The 22,638-nt window shown below is 36.6% G+C and overlaps 2 protein-coding genes across 7 annotated transcripts in view; one reads left to right on the top strand and one right to left on the bottom strand.

Annotated features, from left to right (window-relative positions):
* OTUD6B (OTU deubiquitinase 6B) overlaps positions 1-22,638 on the top strand; it is a 1,944,790-nt gene that overhangs the window by 123,597 nt on the left and 1,798,555 nt on the right. The window lies entirely within an intron of this gene.
* Positions 1-22,638, bottom strand: part of CCHR11.PART0H11orf97 (chromosome chr11.part0 C11orf97 homolog) — a 348,538-nt gene that overhangs the window by 104,500 nt on the left and 221,400 nt on the right. The window lies entirely within an intron of this gene.

The raw sequence follows: 22,638 nt of genomic DNA on the forward strand, positions 1-22,638 counted from the left end.
AAAAATAAAAATAAAATCAGAATGTAGTTATCTGAAATTCTTAAATAAGTGCAGTTTATATACTATATAAAATAACTGAATCCAGCGTATCCATTGTTTTCACAATGTAATTATGAGGTTAACTTTAAGCACTGAAAATCGTAGCAAAGAGCTTTAATAGTACACTGTGGTGCATAGTGTCAAATACCAAACATATTAAATGATCAGAGCTGAGGTTCACTCTCAAAGTGAGACTAAGCTGTGTCTTTATTTATTTTTCTTTGTTCATATCTTAACATTGTGGTAGTGGTGGTGGGGATTTTAGTGACAGCCTGGGCCAGTGTGACATGATTAAAGAAATTGCAACACAAAAAGTTAAAATTACAGCCAGAGAGATGGAGATGGAAGGAATACAACTATCCTTATTTTCAGATGAATTAATTAAAATGAAAGATTTCTGTTCCCTTTGATCAATTTTTGGTGGATTTATTTTTTTCTCTCTATTTTATATACATTTCTGCAGCATTTGGGTGTCTAATTTCTTGAAGTGGAAGTTATTCAAATAAGCATATAGATCCTTATCTGGGATGTTCTAATCTTGGATGCCACAAGGTTGGCCTACATAATCCCGGTCACTAGTCATCTTTTGACAACTTAACTATCCTAATTAACAAAGTAGTGAGGGGCACTACAGAATTAACATATCTGGCACTACGCAATGACTGTGAAACTACAGTTGCACAAGTTTTACTTACCTGTAATACTGGATGTTCAAATTTCATACAGCCATTCCACAAACCCACAATGCCAGCTTTCCAGAAATTGGAATCTCCTTCTCTGACTCACTGTGACAGGAGATTGGCTAAGACCCTCCCATCAGGAGAAGCCTAATCCCTGTCACACAAAAGTCAGTTATTCAGGCTTTTAGTGCTAAGTAGGCTGAACCAAAATGGCCAGAAACAAGAATTGCCAGAAACCAACCAATCTGCAGCCATAAAACACCAACACAAATAACCAAAGCCAATTAACAACACAACAAGTTTGGATACCATCAAAATATATACAAAAAGGGGGATAGTGGGTGGGTGCTGCCCCTAAGGCAGTGTGAAATTCAAATATCTATTGTTATAGTTAAATAGGACTTATACAACTGTACTATGTTCATCATTCACACTGCCTTGATGGCACATGGGTAGATTCCCAAAACTCTTCCCACCTGGGGGAAAGAAGGATAAGGATCCAGGAGCCCCTCAAGAATGGTCCTTGAAAAGCCAGGTCTGGAATAAGAGAAAGAATCTAGTTTGTAGTACTTTGTAAATGTATGAACAGAGGATCAAATTGCTGCCTTTAGAATGCTTCCAAAGTCAACACCTTTCCAATATGCCAACGAAGAGGATAAGGCTGTGGTAAAATGTACTTTAACCTTCCCTGCACTAGATTTACAATGTTGGGAGTGACAAAAATTAACAGTAGAGGACAACCAATGAGCAATCATTTGCTTAACAGCTGTCCAGCTTTCCTAAAGGCTTAGTTCTATTAAGGTAGTGCCTGAACTGCCTGTGCACATCTAAGGTCTGCAGAATCTTCTCTCCCTTGTTTTTAGGTTCCTGAAAAAAATGGGAAATTGATGGCTTGATTCAGAATGAATTAAGAAGCAACTTTTGCCATGAAAGAAAGATTAGTGTGCAAAACATCGCTGTCCTTGTGGAAAATTAGATAAGACTGGCTCACCATGAGAGCTTGCAGCTCAGAGACTCTCCTTGCAGATATCAGAACAAAAAGCAAAACAGTTTTCCCACTGATAAATCTCAAATCAGCCTGAATGGCAGATTTAAAAGGAGATAAGTTAAATTTTTCAAGAACAAAGTTGAGATCTCAAGGATGAGGACCTTGCTTTTGAAGGATTCTCAAGTGCAACACTCCTTTTATAAACTGACTACAAAAGAAATGAAAGAGGAGGATCCATGGGCAGACAAGCTGAAATGGCTACAAATTTCACCTTGATAGATGCATAAGATAAGCTATTGCTAAGTAGTAAACACAAATGTTTCAAAATGAAAGGGGTAGGCACCATACAGTATCCTATGATATTGGTTAGGCTCCACCTAGAAAACTTCTTTCACTTGTAAAGATAGGATTTTGCTAGTTTGCAGGTTTTCTTACCTCTTTCAATACCTGTTGGACATCCTCGTGGATCAAGTGCCTAAAAGATACCAAGACAGAATCATCCAGGCTGTCAATAGCAATTACTGTATGTTGGGCTGCACTAGTCACCCCCGACACTGTGTGAACAGATCCTGAGTGTGAGGAAGCCTGTGATAATTACTCTTGGCCAATTCCATTAAAAAGGAGAACCAACTTTGCCGGGGCAAAAGGAAGTCATAACAATGATCTTCGGTAATTCTTTCTGAATCTTCAGAAGTACCTTGGGTATCAGTGGATAGGGTGGAAATGCATAAAGGAACATTCCTGCCAAGGGAATGAGAATGCTTCTTTTCTCCATGTACGGCTACAAGGATGTCTCAAATAGAAGTTTTCCAACTGTCTGCTTTAAAAGCAGGCGAGCAGAACTATTTGAAGTGTTCCTGATATCTGCACCAAATCCAGGCAGACCTATATCCGGAGTTTCCACTCATGAGGTTCTATCTGCCACTAAGTTTTGCTCTGATATGATGTAAAAGACCTTAAGCATCATAGAATGTTATAAGGCTAGTACCCATGGCATAACTGCCAACCGGCAAAGAGAGTATGACCTTGTCCCCTTGTTTCTTCAGGTACCACATGACTGTGGTGTTATCTATGACCAATAAAAAGGGACCAAGAGACTCTAAGTGGTGAAGAACTTTTAAGGTCTGAGTCCCTGCTAACATTTCTTTGATGTTTATGTTCTTGTAGCATTTAAAGGACCCGATTTCCCTTGCACTTGAACTCCCCTGTACACTGTTCCCCATGCAAAATCCCATGAGTCAGACTGACTGAAATGAGGTCTGCAGGGAGAAGGATAAGGTCTGGATTGTGATACATATGAGCCTCTACCACAGTAACGCTCATTTTACAAAACCCAGCACCGGTACCTGGAACTCCAACAGAGTGCTGGGTCTAACTATTTTTTTTTTAAGTACAACTGAATCTCTTTCATGTGGACTATGGCCTGTGGTGCTGTGATGATCAATGATGCCATAAGGCTTAGAATTTTTAGAAACTCTATTGCAGAGGCAGCTTCTTGATGAAAAAAAAATCCCTGAAAATATTCTGAACAGTCAGGACTATATCTTCTGGTAGAAAGGCCATACTTTTTTCTGTGTCTAACATACACCCCTGGAAGACAATTCTTTGTGAGGGTGTGAGATATCACATTAGTGGGTTAAATTTGAAATTGGGAACAATTGTCATGTGATAATAGAATCCTTAGTCACCATGGAACAGTGGATTGGAAGAAGGGGTAGGGCCATTTGCAGTACTTTCAGAAAAGTACTTAGTTACGCCAACTCTAATAGTAGTCTCTATTATAGCTCTGTTTGGGGGACCAAAAATATTCTGGTGTAAAACCCTTTTCCCTTTTTTTTTTTGCAAGAACTGGTTCTATAGCCCCTGCTCACAACTTGCGAAGGAGGAAGAGAGAACAGATGTGTCTGGTCTGGTGGGATTTTCTGTCCACTGTCAACTATTTTCACTGAAATATTCTCAGAACTCACTTGTTATGAGACTATTTATGGCTGGACTGATGGGTTGCTCTGAGTCTTGACATAGTAATTCCCTAGAAGGGAAAGCAGGGAAAACATCTTTTTTTTTTTTTTTTTTTGGTGGGGGGGGCTTTTATTTGGTTTGGAAGCATTATCCTCCTGTCTTTTCCTCTTGTTGCCCTAGCCCTTGTTAAACTGGGTTTTTTGTTTGTTTTTCCCTTTGAAGTTGGTTGCATTGTTAGAGGAGATCCTGGGACTATGAAACATTCTAGAAACCTCATGCATCAATGTATCATCCCTTTGCTTGAGAATATGGGTAGCAGCAGGACCAAACAAAATTCGTAACTTAAAGAAGCATTCAAAATCTCATTTTCTGGTTTTGTAACCAAGCATACTTTCTCAATACAACAAAATGGCTACCTTTCTACAAATAGTGTCTGCACCATCAAAAACACTCCTTAAAGCATGTTTCAAATTCTGAGTCACATTTGAAACAATCTCATTTGTATACCACTTCTGTTCAGCAGGCAAAGATACAGCAAAATCATTTAAACTGTAAGCACACTGCAAAATAAATTTCTACATGAAGCCCTGATAATTTAAAATTCTGAAGACTAAATTGCCAGAATGAGCCAACTTTTATCCTAGCGATTACAGCCACTTGCCAATTTTATCTGGTGGTGTAAAGTTAGAAGAAACCAAGGCTCATTTAGAGTTGACAGCTGGAGAAACTGCCCCTGGGTCAGCTGACAAGGGATAAAGAGAGATGCAAGATCAGATTACACATTGTATTTCCTCAGAGCCTTTTTAGAAACTGGTTCTCTAGCCAAAGGGGTTTTACATGCAGTTTTATAGACTTCTTCTAAAGTGGGTAACAGCAAAATATTTTGAATCTCATCTTCAATAAGATCATAAACTCTGCCAATCTCTGGCATAGATCATGATTGCTTCTGGTCAAACACATCTATAAACCTAGCTAGAATCTATGTAAAGGTGAACCCTTGCTTGGGTTTTTGAACCTGTTCACCTTTCAAAGAATCAGTCTGGATGGTCTCAGGGTGTTCATTACTGCCTGCATCAGAGTTCCCCTCAAAATATATAGCATTAAATTGATTTCTACAGAAAGCGGCTCCATAGTCATTCTGAATAGTACCACAATCTCCAAGATTAGCTGACTGTAAAGCACACTTAGCTAAAGGAACCATATCATCCCTATGCTTTGTCTTTTTCGGCTTTTCCCGGTTAGGGGTCGCCACAGCGGAACTCCAGTCCGCTAATGATTGGTAGTTGAGTTTTACATGCCGAGTTACCAGCCCTGATGCACAACCTTCAACGAGGGTACGCCCATTCACGCATGTCTCCACGCAGAAGATGCTCTAGCTGAGAATCGAACCAGACAGTGTCTTACTGCGAAGCGATAATGCTACCGCAGCACCACCACCGCGGGATGAACCATATAACCTTGTGTTTGTTGTGTGATGAAGTTTCTGTTTCTTCTTATTATAAATTACTCCAGAGGACAAGTATCTGAGGACAGAGTATTATGTCTAGCAAGAGTCTCTTACCCAGGAATACTCCTGCACTTAATGGGTTTGGTTCTCCCGTACTTGAACCAGGTACTGGAATGGACTCAGAGAATGTTTCTGAGTCCTGTACCATAGAGGTCTGTGGGCTCACACCACAAAGAGTGATGGAGAAAAAGTAAGTGTCTTAAGGCAACAATATATTCATAAACTGTAGCTGAGGTGTATGTTTGCTGATTTTTTTCTTTTTAGGTGAAACTTAATTTGATTGGGGGGGGGGGTTAGCTGCATCAGGATTCATCAAGTCAGATGAAGAAATACCAGCCAAAATAATACACTAATGTATTAAGGGCTGACAAAGGGCAGCAATAATAGAAAACATCAGCTATATTCCCACACAGCAAATAGGGCTAAACTGCATAAAATATAGTAGAAACAGTTTAAGTTGCACAAAGCCTTGCTCTACACTCTGCACGTTGTACTAAAGAGCACATGCCGTCACAGTACCAAGTAAAATTCACTTGTCCAGATACTGAAAAAAAAAATCAAATATGTGCCCTTAAATCAAACAGAAACCTTTTAAAACAGCATAAATTAGTATTTACTCAGAGATTCCCTTGTCAGAAATGAAAAAAATCTCCATAGAATTAATTTTAGTAAAATCATAATTTAATGATGAGAAATGGTTATAGCAGAGTTAAGAACAGTAATAAATATCATAAATGAAGAAAAAAGTGAAAAAATGCAATAATTTCCTGTCAGAACTACAAAATGAGGCAGATAAACAACAGAATCAAGAGACTTACTGCTGAGCTTACACCACAGAATATTCAGTTTCCGGGGGCGTGGCCAAGGATGAACACAGGATAGCAGCAGATTTCTTCAGCTCCACCAATTTCATTACACTGACAGGAATTAATTACTTAAAAAATTAATTTTTTAAGTAATTTTCTTTCTAAATACGTTTGTTTTATATAGTTCTTGAACTATATCTAAAAAAGAAAGGGAATCTTAACAATATTCCTGTCAGAAATCACTGTGGAAATTTTCCTGTCAGTTTATCAGTCTGAAATGAGTTCCAGTAAGACAAATTCTCAAGACTCCAGCATCAAGAAAGAACTTCAGTCTCTGATAATTATAATCCAGCAATTTACTGATAAAATGGATAAAATGGATACTAAAATAGACACCTTCATAGAAAAAACTACAAAACAAATAGACCTGTTACATACAGACCTACAACAACAGAAGATCCAGATGACAGGCATAGAAGAAGCTATGAATGACATGGAAAATAGAATCCAAGAAGAGGAAATCAACATTGAGTTTCTGCTGAAACAAAATACACATTTACAAACAAAGCTGGATGACCTGGAAAATAGATCTAGGCGCAATAACATTAGGATTTTTGGACTGCCAGAAAATATTGAAGGTAACAATATTACTTCTTTTTTAACAACTTGGCTCCCTAAAACTTTAGACTTAACAGAAGCATTCTCTTTTGGTATCGAAAGAGCACATAGATCTATAGCTAATACTAACTCTAACAAAAAATATCCTAGATCAGTTATAGTTAGATTTCTATCATCTTTGATAAAGAGATGGTTCTTAAATCTGCTTGGGCTAAAGCTCCTGTTAAGATTAATGAGACAACTGTGCTCTTTGACAATGACTATTCTTCCATGGTAATAGCTAAAAGAAAAGTTTTTCTGCCACTAATAAGGGAGCTTAAAAAAGCACAGTTTAAAACATACCTTCTGTTTCCTGCCAAGCTTAAAATCTTCCTTCCTGATGGTCCTAAGGTTTTCGATGATTTAGACTCTGCCTTACTGTTTGTCAAAGAAAAAAGGATTTTGGATAAAATAGAAGAAATGGAATGGGCTAGTTCTTCATTAAAGAGATTGGCAACTGAAGCTTCGTGGAAGACTTCAGAGAAGAAGAAGAGACTAAAAAACAAATGATTTGTTATATGTTTTTTCTCTCTCATCATTTTAGTTCATTATTAATCTTTTTGCATATAGTTCCTGCATTTCCAGAAAGCCACAAATATTTTGGAAAAGATTTAATCAAAGTTATTCTCTATGTGCAAAGAAATGTTTTGTTTCATAACCAGTCAAAATACCTGAAGATTTAATGGCAAGCTGTGATTCAATTTGTTTCTCTTTCTGAAAAGAAGTAAGGTTAGTAATTTGATACATTTTTATCTTTACCTTTTTTTCCTTCTCCTTTTATTATTTTCTTTGTTTAAACAATGCCATTCTATTTAGATTATGTAGTGGGTAAAGGGTGGGGGAGGGCAGGGAGTGAACAGTAATGAAAATATCATTAATAGAATAATAACATATTTATTCCTTGTAAAAGTTTTTATAAGTTCTTCAAATGCTATTTCTAATTATACTTTCTTGATTATACTGCTTATGCTTGTTTGTAAATAATCTGTTATGCTTTAACTAATAATAATCAGAACTAAATAAGAGTAAATAATATGTTTTATTTTTAACTCTATTAATATAAACAATAAGTTACATTCCATTGTATATACTTCTTACAGCTTTCTCTTATATTTTTTTATTTCTGCCTCACTCCCTTTTATTTTCTACTCTCTTTTTCTTTTCTTTATTAATATATAGAACTGCTTTTGATTGTGTGGGCACAGTGAATAATAGGATTTGTATGAAAATTGAGTTGGGAGAAGAATGTTGAGTTTTATTGCTTGTTGGTAATTTTGGGCTTAATTTCACTTACATAGAGGCTGTAATGATCTGTGGAATACATTGTGAAGGTTTTGTCATGTTTAGATGCATTTACACTGCTAAATGAATGTTTGTCACTAGTTTTTAATAAGTTTCCCGCCAAAATGTTAAGAGAGACAATCTGAGATGTGGGCTGTCTCATGCACAGTGTTCATGAATTACTTCAGAAGCTTCAGCTCACAGAATTCTCACAGAGAAACTGAAAGCAGTTAGTATAACCTTTGACATAGTTATCACACTGACACACCACAGATTCAGGAAAATACTCTATTCATAAAATATGTCAGTTATAATGTTTTGTTTCATAACCAGTCAAAATATCTGAAGATTTAATGGCAAGCTGTGATTCAATTTGTTTCTCTTTCTGAAAAGAAGTAAGAGGCTGTAATGGTCTGTGGAATACATTGTGAATGTTTTGTCATGTTTACATACATTTACACTAATAAATGAATGTTTGTCACTAGTTTTTAATAAGTTTCCCGCCAAAATGTTAAGAGAGACAATCTGAGATGTGGGCTGTCTCATGCACAGTGTCAATGAACTAATTCAAAAACTTCAACTCACAGAATTCTCACAGAGAAACTGAGAGCAGTTAGTATAACCTTTGACATAGTTATCACACTGACACACCACAGATTCAGGAAAAATACTCTATTCATAAAATATGCCAGTTATAATGAGTCTAAATGATGTAGTTTCTTGTAGTAAGTAAATGTCTTATTTTAGAAGGCATAGAAAATGAAACATTTATTTAAATGTTTTTAAAAAATTACTTAACAGCAGCATAATAATCTGTGTTAAAAATTTGTGTTCCAAACATATACTTTACTATAACTCATTTAATTCATCTGATTGACAAGCATAAATAATCTTATAACTCTATTCTGGAAGAAATGTCATGTGATATATTTTAAAGCAGTAGGTTAGCATGATTGTAAAATCTGGTTACTAAAATGTGTTTGCTGTGCATTATTTTGTATAAAGCAGACATATTTATTCTAGGGACAGCAAGTAGGATAGTGCTCAACAAAGACACAACTCAGTGAGATCAGATATATATATATATATATATATGTGTGTGTGTGTGTGTGTGTGTGTGTGTATGTATGAGTATGTGTGTGTGTGAGTGTGATGGCTTTTTTTTTTATATATATAATAATGCAAGTGTTTCTGAGAATCTGCATAACTATCCAATATGATTTATAATAATTTCTATGAATACAATACTTTACTCTATTGACAAAATGAATGTTTGTCACAAGTTTTAATAAGTTTCCCACCAAAATGTTAAGGGAGACAATCTGGGATGTGGGCTGTCTCATGCACAGTGTCCATGAACTACTTCAAAAGCTTCAACACACAGAATTCTCACAGAGAAACTGAAAGCAGTTAGTATAACCTCTGACCTAGTTATCATACTGACACACCACAGATTCAGGAAAATACTCTATTCATAAAATATGTCAGTTATAATGAGTTTAAATGATGTAGTTTCTTGTAGTAAGTAAATGTCTTATTTTAGAAGGCATAGAAAATGAAACATTTATTTAAATGTTTTGAAAATTTACTTAACAGCAGCATAATAATCTGTGTTAAAACTTCTGTTCCAAACATATACTTTATTATAATTCATTTAATTCATCTGATTGACAAGCATAAACAATTTTATAATTCTATTCTGGAAGAAATGTCATGTGATATATTTTAAAGCAGTAGGTTAGCATGATTGTAAAATCTGGTTACTAAAATGTGTTTGCTGTGCATTATTTTCTATAAAGCAGACAGATTTATTCTAGGGACAGCAAGTAGGATAGTGCTCAACAAAGACACAACTCAGTGAGATCAGATATATATATGTGTGTGTGTGTGTGTGTGTGTGTGTGTGTGTGTGTGTGTGTGTGTGTGTGTGTGTGTATGTGTATGTGTGTGTGTATGTATGTGTGTGTGTGTCTGTGTGTATGTGTGTGATGGCTTTTTTTTTTTAATAATGCAAGTGTTTCTGAGAATTTGCATAACTATGCAATATGATTTATAATAATTTTATGAATACAATATTTTACTTTATTGACAATAATGAGTTTAAGTAAATGCTCATATACAAACAATTCAAGATTTTTGGAAGCTGTTAATAGTATTCACATGACAGAAAATAGATGCATCTTAATATATGTAATGTCTGAATCATATTAGCCAAAGTTTTTGATTTAAATGAATGTTAGAACCTAATTTTCTCTCCTCTTGATTTCTAACATCAAGATTATTTGAATGCTATTTGAATACAAGTGTTATATATTACATAGATCTATATAGTAGTATGAACAGTTTTAAAAAAAAAAAAAAAAAAAGTTTCTTTTAGTTTATATGATGCTGTTTTACCAAATGTGTAGTTTTGTCTTGATAGATAATTGAATTGAAAACTGTTAACCTCAGTTAAATATAACTAGTATTAAATTGATAAGGTGGTAGCTGAGGTACTGCTGCTTAGGGTAGGGGTTAACTTGAGTAGTAAATACTACTCTAAGTTGGAGTTTTCAACTCCAGGCTGGATGCAAGGTTTAATCCTTACATTATTTTCACTTGTTCATTGTTATATGTATATAGTTTTGACATCGACAATATATTTTGTACACTCATTGTCACTACAAACAAAATTGAATCCTATACAAAATCCCATAAGAGATTTAATAAATACAGCTATATTTAAAGGTACACCTAAAAGAGGAGATGTAACATTATTTATCTTGTTATTTGTTATTTTGATCATAAGATTCTTGAGTTTTAAAATGCCAAATGACATCTTTAAAAGGAATTTCTTTAAACATTAATGGATTGAATAATCCGTGTAAAAGGGCAAGCCTAATAAGATACATTAATTTACACAAGACCAATCTAGTCTTCCTGCAAGAAACCCATCTCTTGAAAAAGATATTGATAAACTAGCCACTAATAAGTATACAGTATTGGTTAGTTCAGAGCACACTCAGAAAAAAGAGGAGTGGCTATTTTATGGAATAAAAGTATGCCCATTCCTAAAACCATTAAGTCTTATCAGGATGACAAAGGAATGTTTTGTATGGTTACAATACAAATTAATGGGAAGACTTACACTTTAATTAATGTATATTGGATACCTGGAATTGGTATTAATACAGTGAAACATCATATTGATAAGATCATATCATTCTCTATAGGGGATATTATTTTAGCTGGTGATTTTAATTGTATACTACATGAAAGTGATACTACCACTATAAGAAAAAGAAGAATTACATCGAATGCAAAACATTTAAATGATTTTGCTAATTCTTATCATTTGAATGATATTAATAATCAGATAGATTCAAAATCATTACCATACACCTTTTTTTCTAACAGATACAAAACTTATTCAAAAATAGATAGGGTCTTTATTTCTAACCAGATGGTAACAGATTTAATTAATTCCAAAATCATTTCATGTCCTATATCTGATCATAACTCAATTGTTTTGAATTCATGATAAAAAATACTCATAATGTTCAGATCAAAAAGGATACCAGCATACTTAACTCAGCTAGAAGACTATAAAGAATATATACTTTCAGAAGTACAACATTTTCTAGACATAAATAATACTCCTGAAGTCTCCATTGTCTATGTTTGGGATGCCTTAAAATCATATATATATGGACAAAGTATCAGATGGTATAATAATAAAAGGAAATCTTGGGATAAGGAATTGTTAGATATTCAAAGTAAATTAGACTCTTATAAACATAATAATAAAGAAAATATTATGGACAAGAAAGTTATTGAAGAAATAAACAAACTAAATAAGAAATACAAAGAAATTTTAACTCATAAAGTTAAAATAACTTTAGAGAAATATAAGTTTTGTCTTATTCAATAAGCCCCAAATACTTACATAGACTTAAAATAAAACAAAAAGATTGAATAAACAAAACCATATCAAAGAAATCTTTTCTCTAAAAGAAGAATGTTTCTAGTATACCAAAAATACTGGATGAATTTAGAAATCACTTTCACAAGATTAACCATAACAACATTAACATGGAACCTAAAGATAAAATAAAGGAGTTTATAACCACAAACATGAATAAAAAGCTTAATAAACAACAGATTAAACTATTGGAAAGAGTATTTCATATACAGAAGTTATTACACAAATAAATAAGCTTAAATCAAACAAAGCACCGGGTAATGATGGTATTATACCAGAGATATATAAAATCCTTTCTAAAACTACATATTCATTAATACATAAGGTTTTTATTTTGGCCCAAACTGAGTTAATAACCCCCATCTTGGCAATATACATTTATTTCACCAATTTTAAAACCTAATAAAGATCCAACTAGATGTTCTTCATATCGACCCATCTCATTACTTAATGTTGATTATAAAATTGGTTTGCTCACAACTTGCAGAAGGAGGAAGAGAGAACAGATGTGTCTGGTCTGGTGTGGGATTTTCTGTCCACTGTCAACTATTTTTCACTGAAATATTCTCTAAAGTACCCACTTGTTAAGTGAGACTATTTATGAAACTGGACGAAATGGGTTGCTCTGAGTCTTGACATAGTAATTCCCTAGAAGGGAAAGCAGGGAAAACATCTTTTTTTTTTTTTTTTTTTTTTTGGGGTGGGGGGGCTTTTATTTGGTTTGGAAGCATTATCCTCCTGTCTTTTCTTCTTGTTGCCCTAGCCCTTGTTAAACTGGGTTTTTTGTTTGTTTTTCCCTTTGAAGTTGGTTGCATTGTTAGAGGAGATCCTGGGACTATGAAACATTCTAGATACCTCATGCATCAATGTATCATCCCTTTGCTTGAGAATATGGGTAGCAGCAGGACCAAACAAAATTTGTAACTTAAAGAAGCATTCAAAATCTCATTTTCTGGTTTTGTAACCAAGCATACTTTCTCAATACAACAAAATGGCTACCTTTCTACAAATAGTGTCTGCACCATCAAAACACTCCTTAAAGCATGTTTCAAATTCTGAGTCACATTTGAAACAATCTCATTTGTATACCTACTTCTATTCAGCAGGGTAAAAGATACATTGGTGCAAATCATTTAAACTGTAAGCACACTGCAAAATAAATTTCTACATGAAGCCCTGATAATTTAAAATTCTGAAGACTAAATTGCCAGATTGAGCCAACTTTTATCCTAGCGATTACAGCCACTTGCCAATTTTATCTGGTGGTGTAAAGTTAGAAGAAACCAAGGCTCATTTAGAGTTGACAGCTGGAGAAACTGCCCCTGGGTCAGCTGACAAGGGGTAAAGAGAGATGCAAGATCAGATTACATATTGTATTTCCTCAGAGCCTTTTTAGAAACTGGTTCTCTAGCCAAAGGGGTTTTACATGCAGTTTTATAGACTTCTTCTAAAGTGGGTAACAGGAGGAACAGCCAAAATATTTTGAATCTCATCTTCAATAAGATCATAAACTCTGCCAATCTCTGGCATAGATCATGATTGCTTCTGGTCAAACACATCTATAAACCTAGCTAGAATCTATGTAAAGGTGAACCCTTGCTTGGGTTTTTGAACCTGTTCACCTTTCAAAGAATCAGTCTGGATGGTCTCAGGGTGTTCATTACTGCCTGCATCAGAGTTCCCATTAAAATATATAGCATTAAATTGATTTCTACAGAAGGCGGCTCCATAGTCATTCTGAATAGTACCACAATCTCCAAGATTAGCTGACTGTAAAGCACACTTAGCTAAAGGAACCATATCATCCCTATGCTTTGTCTTTTTCGGCTTTTCCCGGTTAGGGGTCGCCACAGCGGAACTCCAGTCTGCTAATGATTGGTAGTTGAGTTTTACATGCCGAGTTACCAGCCCTGGACAACCTTCCAGCGAAGTACGCCTATTCACGCATGTCTCCACGCAGAAGATGCTCTAGCTGAGAATCGAACCAGACAGTGTCTTATCATGGTTGATAATGCTACCGCAGCACCACCACCGCGGGATGAACCATATAACCTTGTGTTTGTTGTGTGATGAAGTTTCTGTTTTTTCTTATTATAAATTACTCCAGAGGACAAGTATCTGAGGACAGAGTATTATGTCTAGCAAGAGTCTCTTACCCAGGAATACTCCTGCACTTAATGGGTTTGGTTCTCCCGTACTTGAACCAGGTACTGGAATGGACTCAGAGGATGTTTCTGAGTCCTGTACCATAGAGGTCTGTGGGCTCACACCACAAAGAGTGATGGAGAAAACGTAAGTGTCTTAAGGCAACAATATATTCATAAACTGTAGCTGAGGTGTATGTTTGTTGATTTTTTTCTTTTTAGATGAAACTTAATTTGATTGGGGGGGGGGTTAGCTGCATCAGGATTCATCAAGTCAGGTGAAGAAATACCAGCCAAAATAATACACTAATATATTAAGGGCTGACAAAGGGCAGCAATAATAGAAAACATCAGCTATATTCCCACACAGCAAATAGGGCTAAACTGCATAAAATATAGTAGAAACAGTTTAAGTTGCACAAAGCCTTGCTCTACACTCTGCACGTTGTACTAAAGAGCACATGCCGTCACAGTACCAAGTAAAATTCACTTGTCCAGATACTGAAAAAAAAATCAAATATGTGCCCTTAAATCAAACAGATACCTTTTAAAACAGCATAAATTAGTATTTACTCAGAGATTCCCTTGTCAGAAATGAAAAAAATCTCCATAGAATTAATTTTAGTAAAATCATAATTTAATGATGAGAAATGGTTATAGCAGAGTTAAGAACAGTAATAAATATCATAAATGAAGAAAAAAGTGAAAAAATGCAATAATTTCCTGTCAGAACTTCAAAATGAGGCAGATAAACAACAGAATCAAGAGACTTACTGCTGAGCTTACACCACAGAATATTCAGTTTCCCAGTGCAAGTCATAGAAAAGCCCCATAACTGCTTAAAAGCAGTAGTAAGCATACAATGAGCATAACAGCAAGTTATAGCACTGAAAGGAATTAACAGCAGTAGTAAATAGGAAGAATATTAAAACAAAAAGTTAACAGTTAACACACATACACACAGGCGTACACGCGCGCACACACACACACACACACACACATATATATATATATATATATATATATATATATATATATATATATATATACATATATATATATATATATAAAATAAAAGAGAAAGAAATAAAACATACATAATAATATAGAAAAAGGGAAGTTTCCAAAAGGATTTTATTTGAGTCTGGAAGTTCTATTCTACCAATGCATGCTGCCAAGGAGATTCAACTGCATCAGTCCTACAGCTGGCAGTAAAAGATTAAATAACTGACTTTCTGTGATGGGGTTGGGCTTCCCCTAACGAAGAGGCTTAGCCAATCCCCTGTCACAGAGAGTCAGAGGATGGGATTCTGAGCTCTGGAAAGCTGCCAGTGTGGGTTTGTGCTGGCACAGAATCCATATATCAATGAAGGACCGTGAATGATGAACTTTGCGTCCAACCAGCAAGATGTACCAATACAAGTGAAAGAAAATATGCTCACTATAAAAAAGTTACAATAAAAGAATGATAACTTTGGGAGCTGACAAAGGTTCAGCAGTTTATCCTTAGGTGAACTAAAAGAAGGCTCAGAGGATGATGACATGATTGTCTTTCTTCAGATTCACATGCCACAAGCACTATAAAGTTGCTCCAGCTCATAATAATAGATTGTGTCCACTGACTGCTTAAATCCCCCTTGTGTTAACCATCACTTATGACACACCATCTTTAAATTACTGAATTTTATCGTTTAAAATTTTACTGTCTACAAACTATCTTTAAATTACTGAATTTTACTGTCTAGAAAATTACCCTAGACACTTCTAAACAGACTATGCTAAATCAAAAGGTCCAATTATTTCAGAACTTCTCAAATGAGGTCATGAATCCCAGACAAGCTTTTACCAGCATCAAAGCGTATGTTACAAAAACTGCATTTATTGTTTAACTATCCTGCTCTGTTATAGTTAAAGTGACAAACCTATAAGAGTATTTGAAAACCATTATGCTGCTCAAAACTTTTACAGGAGAAATTGGGTACATAATTGGTCCCAAACTTAGCTGGTCAAAATGTTGTTTTGGTGAGTTTACCTTAATCTAGTCTGCCTGCAAATCTCTTCTCTTCAGCAACAGAGATCAAAAATGGTCATTGGCCCTAACAAATCTGCAGTAGTTTCAATGACTAAATTTACTGGTGTTCTTGACAGCTCAGCCAACTTGGACATTATGCATGTCTACTAGAAACTTATAACCTCTTTGCAGGAAAGACATCAGTAGGCAGCTTTTCAGTGATTATTTCTAACAAGTTTGACTTGGGCTGGTAACAAAAGACTTCTCAAAAAAGATGTTACTGAGATTGCTAAGGGTTAAGAATTTGTGATATTATTGTTGCAGACTCTGTTAAAATAAAAGACAAACCTATATACCATTTCTTCAGTGTTGTTATTCCAAAGCAAGATAATCAGCAGAAGAATAATGTCAATCCATTCACAACACTTTGAGTGTATGCAGACAAAAGAAAGTAAACTTAATGAAACTGCTTTTAGATTGGTGGAAAGTACTTTTTATAGAAGGGCAACTCCCCCCACTACACACACATGTCCCCACATAGACTAGATCCTCCCAAAGTATACCTGCTCTGAGATCACACAGCAGTGAAGAAAAAGAAATCCAGCTATTACTGAAAGTTGTTTTGGTGAGCTTATCTCAATCTATTGGCATTAGCTAAAGTAGCTCTCAGTATCTTCACATGCTCCTTGTGCAGTGAATTATGCAGAGAGGTAAAAAGGAGAAATATGGAAATGTGAAGTACCACTTGACATAACAGTTGTGATTATATTACAGGACAGACTAGTAGGTGGTTTACTAAGGCACTTTAATCAAGTACTAGCTGGTCTTGGTATCAGTGTTATTTTTGCAGTCTGCTTATGCTACTGGTACTGTGAACCAGTCATTGTTTTGTACAACTTCAGTGGGAGCCATTGTTGTTTGGCTTCCCATATTCTTATTTCTTAAGCTTGGTGGTTGCTAGGTGACTTCCTGTAACTGGTGTCCTTTTTTGCTCAGTTATAGACAACACTTATTACACACCATCCCCAGGATTCAGAAGCATCACTTACCTGGCCTCATAATGGCTAATTAATGAAGCCAAAGTAGCATGATGCTGACCAGTGATAATTAACACTATAACAGAAAGCAATTACTGCAATAGACATTAACTAGTGAAGGACTACACTGGTGAAAACTGCACAGACTGCAAAAAGAAAATAGCATCATGATGGTAATATGACCCATGAATCTCTGATATGTACATGTAGTATAACTGTGACTATGCAAGTTCATACTCACAAGGTCAGACAGTTATAAGAACAGCTGAGAACTGGAATATGGGTTTCCCATCCAAATCCCTACTAAGTTATTTATATTAATGGGGAGGAAATGGCTATATAAGCTACTCAGAAAGGGGAAAGAAGACAGGGAGCACATGGTAGGACAAGTGGAAGAAAAGTCTGGAATGTGGATGGATAAGCAAAAGTGAATTTTTTGTGGGACAGATGACCATTTCTTTAAGAAGGCAGAGGGAAGAAGGAAGGGGAATGGGTGGGTAGGAAAGAGGTTATAGGGATGGTACCAGAGGCCCAGACAAGCAAACTCAGAACACAAACAAAGACCAACAGGGGAAGTGCTGGCATAAAAATGGAGGAATAGAAAACAGATACACAGACAGATTGAAGGAGAATAACTGGTGGTGGAGAAGACGGGATTACAAGCTAGGAAGAGAAGTGTCACTCTGACAGTCACATAAAATAATTCTCTTGGCAGCCTATGCAGAAGTAAAGCTGCCAGTCTACTACTGCCATCACCACCTCCTCCAGCTCTTGCTGGGTAACATATTGTGACCTGCCAACAGTGTCAACCTCCTAGTGACAGACCACCATAAGCAATAAGGAAACCCTCCAGGTTACCCCCTAATATGGATGACCTCCATCACCCTGTGGAGAGACAGAACTGGAAACAATGGGAGATTCAGCAGGGAAGGTTGTTGGTGAGGTGGCTACTGCCACAGCTATGGTTGAAACTGCATAAAATAGTAACATAAATGGAGAGAGGACTAAAACAACATCAAATAAATAAAAAAGAATATGAAGAAAGAGAACGATACAACAGAGAAAAACATTACCATATGTTTGTAAGATCATGAGGCAAAAATTTACCTGGAGAAGTAAACTGCTGCCACATAAGCAAAGTGGGGGATATCTCTGACCTCCAAATTCAAAACACAGGAACCACAAGAATGGCAGGTGCAAAAGGCCAACCAACATAACTGAAAAACAAAACCAGCCAGCACCGGATAGTGAAACTAAACTATTTATTGTGACTGCTCCATACTGTAGTGTGTATAAAAAACACTACAAAAACATCAGACCAGTTTCGGCATTAACATGCCTTCATCAGTTATCTTAGTTTACAAAAATGCTACGACATTGTATAAATACATACACCACTTGTTGTTGTGTCTTTCGGCTTATCCCAGTTAGGGGTCGCCACAACGGAGCTCCGGTCCGCTAATATTTGGTAGTGGATTTTTACGTGCCGAGTTACCAGCCCTGACGCACAACCTTCAACAAAGGCATGCCCATTCATGCATGCCTCCACAGAGAAGACTTGCTGTGAGGCGACAACGCTACCGCAGCACCACTACCGCGGGCTGTTGATTAATTACAATTGCTCATTAAGTTTAGGTTTAAATACTTCCCCAAGCCTAATGATTCAATTTTTTTTCTTTTTTATTTAAAATGGAATGCCAACCCATTTTGGTCAACCTGTTTCCCTCTACATGATCAATAGCAATAAATTTAAACTGAGCTGTAGCATGATGAATAGTATGTTTATATAAAGAGCTGGACATTCTTTTATTTCTGATGTCACTAAGGTGTTCTGAAATCTGAATCCGGAGAGACCTAGAAGTTGGCCCACATAAAAAGCAGAACAGGAACAACTGGCTAGATATACAAGCCAGTCTGTACTGCAATTCCCAAAAAACATGATGTCATAATCCTTAAAAGTGTTTGCACTCGTGAATTGTTTGGACTTCAATACATGTTTACAAGAAGAACAATGACCACAAGGAGTGCAACCAATTAACTTGTCCCCAAATAAACTCACCTGTTGTTGAATAGCTTCCGTTCTATGTTTATAATGACTAAAATGTGACCCTAATGTTGGTCCATGAAGGAAAGAAAACAAAAACCTGGAGCCCAAAATTTCAAAAATTCTGTCATCAGACCTTAAAAATCCCCCAGTATCAATCACAAAATCCCTTAATACACTGGCGTTACATCCAAAAGTCGTAACTAGCCTAATCACAATATCCTCATCCAAACCCCTATGCTTGCACTTTAAACAAAGCAGATCTCTGCTGTTTAGAGACCCAATCACTGGCAATCTTGACATAGCCCCTGTTTTGAAACCTACCTATGAGGTTCCGTTGAAAATGTTATGAGGTTCCGTTGAAATGATTTTTCGGAGGAACATAATTGTCTAATGCTAAGGAATTGTGACTTGGGAATGTTTTTAATAATCTGTCTGGGATGAAAGCTGGAGGCACGAAGTAAAATGTTGTACTGAGGGTGTTTGCGGTAGACCTTAGTACTTAATGTGTGGTCAGGGTCCCTGCTGATAGTTACATCCAGGAAACTGATCTCGAAAGCATGGGAATTAACCATAAACTCAATACCCTATTTGTTCTCATTTAAGTATTCTGTAAATTCTTGCAAATATGTAATGTCTGCCCTCCACACCATCCAGCAATCATACAGATAACGTCTCCAAATGTCAATCTCATGTTTTTATAAATTATGACCACTGTCATAATCAATTGTTCCGCCAAAAATCCCATGAACAAATCTGCATAAATGGGGGCAAAAGATGCCCCCGTAGCAGTGCCCTTAACTTGGCAGTAGCATTTGCCATAAAAGTAGAACACATTCTTACTAAGAACATGTTTCGACAAGCAAATCAATAATGTATTGAAGCTAGGTGCATATATGTTAGCCCTATTCAGCCAATATTGAATGGCTTCAAGGCCAGCCCAATGAGGAATACTGGTATAAAGGGCAGTAACATCTAATGTTATTCCAGATGTCCCATTCCAGGTCAGTTATTCTACATTAAGAAGGTTTGTGGTCTGCACTCTTGTGGGAGGAGAGGCTGGATTCTGTCCTTCTGTGCTGGGAATTTCTGGTCACAGGCTTATAGTGACTGCTTATTTGAACAGTTTCTTTCTGAAATTGGTGCACCTTGTTGCTGTAGCATAGACCAGATTCAAGCCTGCTGAATCTAGCTTTGTTTGTATAACTTGAGCACTGATCCAGGCCATCTTTTTTGGAGAAGGTTCCCCTGCACTCTAGTAAGCTGTGATGTGCAGTTAGAACTTGTCTGATTGAAGACTGCTGGAACAGGGCTCAGTTTTGAGCTTTTTTCTGGTTAATTGGGTAAATTGTTTAAGTCAGTTTGTTCGTTTTCTATTGTTTTATATATATATATATATTTTATTAATGGAGGCATTTACTACAACTCTGATCTGCGATATATAACAATAAGTATCCTTTTCTGTGCTTTTAAACTGTTTTTTTTTGGAGTGTATCTGCATTATTTTCTGAAAAAAAAAACCAAAAAAAAAACAAATCTATATATATATATATATATATATATATATATATATATATACTTGCTTCCCGCCTTTCTAAGCTAGTATAGTCCAGTTTTCAGGTTAGTGCTGAATTCAGGGCTATGTTACAAATCTCTGTGTTTGCCCATACCTTACTTGGATAGAAGGAAGTTTCTCTGTTCAACTGTGAGAGAGGGGAGCTTTGAGCAGCCTATCTGTCCCCGGAGGAGTGGTTTCAGCCCAGAAATTAGTAGTTTATTGGCCATTTTGGGCTAATTTCTATCTCTTTCTTTTCCCTGCTATAAATACCATATTTGCCTGGTTTTGCATGCCGGGCAGCGCCGATTAGCTAAGGTAAAACTATTCCTGGCTCCACAAAGTCTCCTCTTCAAATTTTCATTTGGAACTAGACAAACTTTCAACTTAAGCACTCAAGCCATTCATTTCTCAGGCCGGCACTTGCTCAAAACTTATAGCAAGCACTTATAAACCCTAGCACTAGACCCTCCTGTACTGTACAGAAGGACAAGGCTCTCAATTCGACCTTACCAGCCATCCAGTAAAACAGTTCACTGTACTTATCCAGGCATGTCCAAAGGGCAGTTTCAGGTGTACTCTCCAGTCCAACTGGTGAATCTGGGCACTTTGAGGCAATGTTAAAACTGCCTCATGTACACAGACAACCCCCTCCTCCTACCACCAAATACTAATACATGCAAAAGACGTAGTTATACAGCCAAACTAGAGGCTATACTCTCTCAACCCAAGACTGGATAAGACAGTCAAGTGGAGAAGGGAAATACTTGCATTACACCACCAGTCTTACACAGACCCATTAAACCAGCACCGGCAAAAAACACACATAAATACATGAAAACATACTCGGAGGCTCAAAATAAAAATCTGCAAAACCAACAGAGACCTCGAAAGCAAACATCCAAGCAACCTCCACCCCCCCCCAACACAAACCATAAAACACATACTTCACAAAACCAGTGTGCCATGCAATCACAGCCCTTAAGGCAAAATAACATACTAGTAATAGGTGACTCTATAGTCAAGCACACTGACGTCCCACTCACTAGGCTGAATAAGGAGAAGGTTACTGTTAGCTGCCTGTCGGGTGCCAGGATCCGCCACATAACACAAGCACTCAGGTCACTCCAGAACAAGTACAAATATGACTCTTTCATTGTCCATGTTGGTGTGAATGACCTGAGCTGTACCTCCCTGGACAAGATGATGAGAGAAATGGAAGAGCTCTCTGATCACGTAGCCCAGGCCGGTATGACCCTGACCCTGAGTAGCATCCTGCCCTCACCAAGAATGATACCACAGTATAAAGAAAAAAATCTCAATTTCAACAATTGCCTAAGTTTTTGGTGACATTCAAAGGGGATCCAGTGTCTGTCCACCTGGGATGACATGCTCGACAAGTCATGCTGCTTCGCTAGAGACGGCTTGCACCTGTCACCCTTAGGCTTTTGAATACTGGCCAAGGATCTTGCCACCCCCATAGTGCCTTTTTAGGCAAGGCTCAAAAGACAAACTCACTGCCATAAATAGCACAAGTAACAAAAAACTGAGGGTAATGTTACTCAATGCCAGAAGTCTAAACCTCAAAATGCATGCACTCGAGGCACTCCTCAGTATGGAGAATATCAATATATGTGCAGTAACAGAAACCTGGTTTAAGGCTCCAGAGAGCACCCCAGCACTACCAGGCTACAACTCATACCATACATTTCGGCCACAGAACCCAAAACAAAATACAAAAGGCGGGGGCGTATCCATATTCATCAAGGATACCCACACACCTCCAGGTTAGTGACATAGCACGATGCTTCAGAGATCATCCACGTGCAACTAACAATGGGCAAAACTACCATTCAAATTGTAGCATGCTACAGATCACCCACCATGTCCCAGGACCCCTATTCCGCATTTCTGGAAACATAAAGGTCCTATCAAACACCCTAATATTGGGTGATTTCAATTACCCAAA

Source organism: Protopterus annectens, chromosome 11.part0 (assembly GCF_019279795.1).
Source record: "Protopterus annectens isolate FY-2018-M chromosome 11.part0, PAN1.0, whole genome shotgun sequence".
NCBI lineage: Eukaryota > Metazoa > Chordata > Ceratodontiformes > Protopteridae > Protopterus > Protopterus annectens.